Raw genomic sequence first — 6,000 nt, forward strand, 5'->3', positions numbered from 1 at the left:
CAAAATTAATTAATAAAAATATTTATTCTTGAAAACAATGAAAATACAGAATATGGGATAAAATGTAGAATTAATGCACAAAAGATGAGTTAAATGCCAAGAAAAATATATAGAAATATGCACTTTTTAGCACTCATCAAATACCCCCAAACCTGAATTTTACTTGTCCTCAAGTAAAATAAAACTAAGGAAATCCTACCTATACCACTGTCGTTGGTCTCTCGAATGCATTTAGCGTATGCACTAAGCCTTTTAAACCACTAAGTGTCCCTAGTGGACGAGTGAAGTCTCGTGAAGGTTTGCTTAGAACGTACCTACAAAGTTCTAGGACAAAATATAAGCTCATATTCCATGAAATGTGACATGTGCAAGACAGTAGAAGCTCACAGCAAAATGGAGATGTCAATCTATCTATCAAAGGCACAATCCTAGCACTGATAACAACTAAAGACACGTGATAAGAGTGTAAAGTGTATCTACACATGTTTCTAGAATGACCTGAAGTTATGACTACTAATCACCAAGAGATAGTTTTTAGGCTAAGAACCGAATTCTAAGCCAAGCTAGCTGTCCGGCTTTACGAGAATTGTGAATGTTCACCCAATGAGTTGGTGATATATCAGTTTACCCGCGTTATACATCGATGGCTGCACCCTCCTTGCTTATTACAAGACTATTTACAACAAAAAGATGACTCTTTACATGACTCTTATTTACATTGATTACTCTCTTTTATTTTTGGAACAAGAGAGAACTATAGTCTTTAACATGACAAAACATGGAATACTTGATTTTTTTTTTATTCTGATATATCTTTTTTTGATTTTTCTGAATTTTTTTTTTTTTTTTTTTTTAAGAAATAACTTTGATCTTTACAACATAGTGACACTTTTGATACATGAACAAAAAGAAAAACATAATTACATGACTCTTAGAAAGAGGTGGCCCTTATCGAATGCATCCGGTCAAATTATATGGTTGCTTTTCTTAACGTATCCTCCAACTTCTATCCCAGCCAACCAAAGAACAAGCTAGTCAAGTCTCATTCAGTATTCTAAAGTGATTGGCAATCTAACTTCCTATCAAACACCTTGAAGATCGAGGCTATACATGTATTGGTAGATCGTGCGCGTGCAAGTTTCTTATCACTATGTGAATTGTGCTAGAATCAGGGGTGCCTAAATATCTAGACTAAGAATCCTAATAAAAATACATATTTGCACAAGAGTCAACATTTCAAGGTAAATGAGCTCCATTTTTATGTTTTTTTAATTTTTTAATTTTTTTTTTTAAATTTAAATTTTTTCAAAAAGAAGGAGTTCTTGTTTTCAATTATGGCATATTATCATGGTATCTACTCTATACCCCCAAACCTAAACTAAACATTGTCCTCAATGTTTCAAAAGATGTAAAGAATTATAATACAACATATGAAGAGGATTATGCTGAGTAGAGAAAAAGGAAAGAGAATACCCGATTTCGGCGAAAGCAATATTAGAACTCCGTTATTCAAGACAAGAATCCAACATATGTCGACTAAGAGTCACATTGGATTAGCACAATATATACAAAGGAACAAAAGATTTAACTAAGAAATTATCTCCTGGATTATATACAAGAAAATTCTACCGTACATTTGGTTTTGTGGGAAACATTTGGTTTTACGGGAAATATTTGGTTTGTAGGGGTTTGAAAAACTTTTGGTTTTAATTGGGAAAAAGAGAAAGAAAGGTTTGGTTTTTAAATGGGTTATGTGGTGAAGCCCACTTAATTTGGTTTTCAAACTTTGAAGACAAAGACCAGGATTTGGTTTAAATGGGTGAGGCAAATGGATGTTTTTGAATCAAAAAGAGCCCAAAGTACGAAGCCCACAATTCAGTGAACTAGGCCCAGTTGGGTTTTCAGTTTGTTGAGGCCCAGAGTTCAGTTAAATACTAGGCCCAGATTTTGGTTTTCAAAGTTACAATTACAAGCCCACAGACAGTTTAAACAAGCTCACAGAAAGTTCAAATAAGCCCACAAACAGGGTTCAGGAGCCCAGTTGGGTATTTAACTGTTGGACTCTCAGAAATTCAAAGTATGAGGCCCACTTGGGCTTGAAATTTATTTTCAAAATTTTGGGTTGGGTTCAAGCTCACAGTTCAGTAACAAGCCCAGGTTCAGTTTGAGTTGGGTTTAGGGCTAACAGAATAGCCAAAGGATTAGGCCCACTTAGGCTTTGAAACTGTTTTGAAAACTTTAGTTTGGGTACAGCTCATAATTCAGAAACAGAAAATAATTACAAGCCCACAAAATAAACACAATTACACTTTCAGAAATTTCTACTTTGAGTTTAGGCTTACACTCTGAAGAGGGGATCCCCGTTGGGCTCCTTAGTTGCACAGCCCAGTTGGGCTTGGTTCTCAGCAACAAGCTCAGACCAGCAACTCAACAACAGCAGAAGGAAAACAGCAACAGCACCAGAGGCTGGCTGTAGCAATGGCCCAAGCACCAGCAGCAGCAGGGAGAAGAAGAAAGTAGCAGCACAGCTGCAACAACAACAGCAAGAGCACCAGAGGCTCAGCACCAGCAGCAGCAAGTGGCAAGCCCAGCAGCAGCACCAGGTCAGTTTGTGGCAAGGTCACAGCAACAACAACAGGGGCAACAGCTTCAGCAACAGCAGCTCTGCTGCAGCACCACAGGTAACAACAGCAGCACCATTTGGGCTTCACAGCAGCACAACAACACCATAGGTTTGTTCTCAGCCTCACAGCAAGGTCACAGTACCTGATTAAATATTTTCTGTGGGTGTAGTAATAGTGGTTATAAAATAGGGTTCTTTTCAGACTTGTGAAAGCAGATTTTTTTAGATTTAATAAAAATTATATACAAAAAAATATTAACAATGGTAGAGAGGTACTGGGACTAATGATTCGGCCAATCTTCATAACATAAGGCTTAGTGATTTATTCTCAACAATAATAGCTCAAAACATATATGGACTCTTATTTTGCCAAAGTCGATTCTCAAAACATTGGTTGTAAATGTTAAGCATGGAACATCAAATCACCTAAGCTAAGCATGACCCATCTAATCAAATAACACCCAATTTAATCAAATCATATTTCAATTAATTTTTAATGCAAAAGTCTTAAAAAGAATTAATAAAATTACCCATTTATGAAGCTCGGCCTCCTCCGTCGCCCCAGTGTTGGGGTTTAACTCATCATAGTAAAAATGCTCTCAAAATATTTCATTGATGCTCAAAAGTGTTTTACAATGAAGAGAAATACAAGAAATTGATGTAAAACAGAACTCTGCGACCCACAGAAAGCGTCCATAATCAACGACAGAGCTGAGGTGCTGTTGTCGTTGAAGAACTACGACCCACAGTGGACAGTCGATGTTTCTGTTGGTAAACGACTGATGCTGCGAGTCCGTTCTTCGTGTTCTTCAGGCGTGTTAATGGCAGCAGCAGCAGCAGCAGGTAACTTCTCTGCAACTCCTCCTGCGCCTCTCTGCTCCAAACCTCCCCAAACTCTCGACAACCATTCTAGTAGACCCAAAGATCATATTTATACTCAAAGACACGCTGAAATCCCTCGCCATAACTCCAAATAATTCGTCTTTACTCGGCAGTGAATAACATTATTTTTGAATATTTTCTTACCAGATTTAGAATTTCACACGTAAACTTGGATCCTGCACGCTCTAGTAAGGCTTATACATGCCTCATAAGTCATCCAACTCCTCCAAAACACTTCCATGCACCAACCAAAACACACACAACACCGTGTACAGGTCGTGTTCACTCCGTGTAGCTCTGTTTTGAGCTCGAGAATCAAATCGATATTTCCAGCCAATTCCGATCAAATTCGACACCCAAACTATCTTCCTTAGGCTAAATCACATCTTTCTACCAAAATTCAGCCATTGAATCGACCTACCACTACTTCATTTCTTTGATCGAAAATTCTCCTGTGTGTGAACATTTTTCCCGCCAATTTTGAGAATTTGAATTGTTGAAGAAGGTGCCCCTTATCCTGGACTGGGGTGCGAATAGCAGATGCCTTGGGGTGACCTGGGGGTGCCCCTTAGTAATTAGGTTACCCCTTATCCAAACTTGGGAGTCCGAATAACACGTGCCCTCCGGGTGCCAAAATCAACTTTTCGAGCCGAATTTTCTTAAAATATTTATTTCCAAAAAATACCTACAAATACATAAAATAACAAAATTAGTACAAAATCGAGTGCCAACAATATATAGTATTGAGATCAAATTAGACACAAAAATGTGTCTATCAAATACCCCCAAACTTATTATTTGCTAGTCCTCGAGCAAAATTTATTCTTGAAAAGTGACCGAGTTAATCTCGGGTGGGTTTATCAGAGGTGTACCCACAAAAACCAATACTCCAGATCCTAGCTATCTACGCAGAACCTTGGAAAGCACTAAAGAACCTCCTTGGTTGGCATACAATTATTGATTCTAAGAGGAAGAACCCTGATGCGAAATTCCAATTGCTGTACACGAGTTTGCACTCAAGCATACTAAAATTCATATAAGTGACAGAGCTCTACTAAGATAGTTTCACGATGGACATCATACTCGGAGTCAGACTAATCACATGAAAAGATTAAGAAGATGGAAAAAGAAAAATGTAGATGGTTGAAAAGTGAACGGTGTTTCCCATATCTGTCTGAAGGCCTCTGCCAAGATGAACCTAACCTAAATGACTGAGATACCGGTCTGACTAATATTAACACACTGGCATATACAAGGGAACCAGTGGTCAATAACTTAAATCTAGATCAACAAACTGGCAAATACAAGGGAACCAGCAGTTGACTACACATAACAATAACCATTTTTTTTTTTTTAACTTAACGGCATGAATAGATCTTTTTGATCCAAGCGCATGCTTCTTGTCAGCAGATTACACGATAGTTCCCACGGGTCCTGCATTCCACGCTTGCTTAGGCGACGGAAACAGGGAGAACACACGCATATTGCTATCCAAGTGTTAATACTTATTCCGATTGGTCTAACTGGTCCGGTCTAATTTTTTTTTTTTTTTTGGAAAAGGTAACTCAGTCACTCTATTTCACCCTAGCAAAGGTAACAACTTGAATCGTGTGCCCCACCAAATCACTTGAAATAAAAGAAAAAATAGAACGTGAAAAGGACTCGACGAGATATGGCGAAACTATCATGTTATTTCTAACACCTGAGCTCTGTGCTTTTATGAATAGACTCTATAGATGTTTCCATCTAGTCAGATTGGTTCCTCAACTCCTAAAACAAAAATGTTTCCATCCACTTAGATTGGTTAGTGCTATCCTTAATAGGCATAAATTTCTAGGCTCTGGAGTTTATTTATTGCAACTAAAAAGTTTCTCCCATACCCCCAAACTTAAATCTAACATTGTCCTCAATGTTCTAAAGATGAAACTAAAAGCATGAACAAGGAGAAACTGTTACCACTTGAAGCAAAAGAGATAAGGAAGGATATTACCGTGTCGCAAGAATATTGGGTTACCTCCCAAGAAGTGCTAAGTTTAAAGTCTTCAGCCAGACTTAGGAAAGGATTAGTCAACTCGAACCATAAAGTAACAGTCGAAATAACTATGGGTCTTCAAAACCAAATAGAGCTGACCAAAGGAAACTGCAGTGAACCAAGAAAATGGACAAGAATAGCATGCCCTTACCTAGTTTCCTGAAAACTATCGCTAATTGCGGTTCAGGTTCTATGAAAGGGTCTAAATAGAATATTTTCATTGGCTGCGTTTCTTCATAGATGGGATCCGAATCACAGGTCTTAGAGTCTGTGAAAACTCAAATACGAACTTAGAATCACGAAGTAATAACCTAAATAATTGCGGATCATCTAAGTCAATCAGATATGACTTACATAGTTGACCACAGTGAGAGTAGTGGTCATTCTTAGGAAAATGTGTCGATTCCATTAACCTAAAGTACTTAGGCTTAGTCTCAGAACTTAATATTCGACTCATTTGAAA

This window comes from Papaver somniferum, chromosome 3 (genome assembly GCF_003573695.1).
Source record: "Papaver somniferum cultivar HN1 chromosome 3, ASM357369v1, whole genome shotgun sequence".
In the NCBI taxonomy this organism is placed as follows: domain Eukaryota; kingdom Viridiplantae; phylum Streptophyta; class Magnoliopsida; order Ranunculales; family Papaveraceae; genus Papaver; species Papaver somniferum.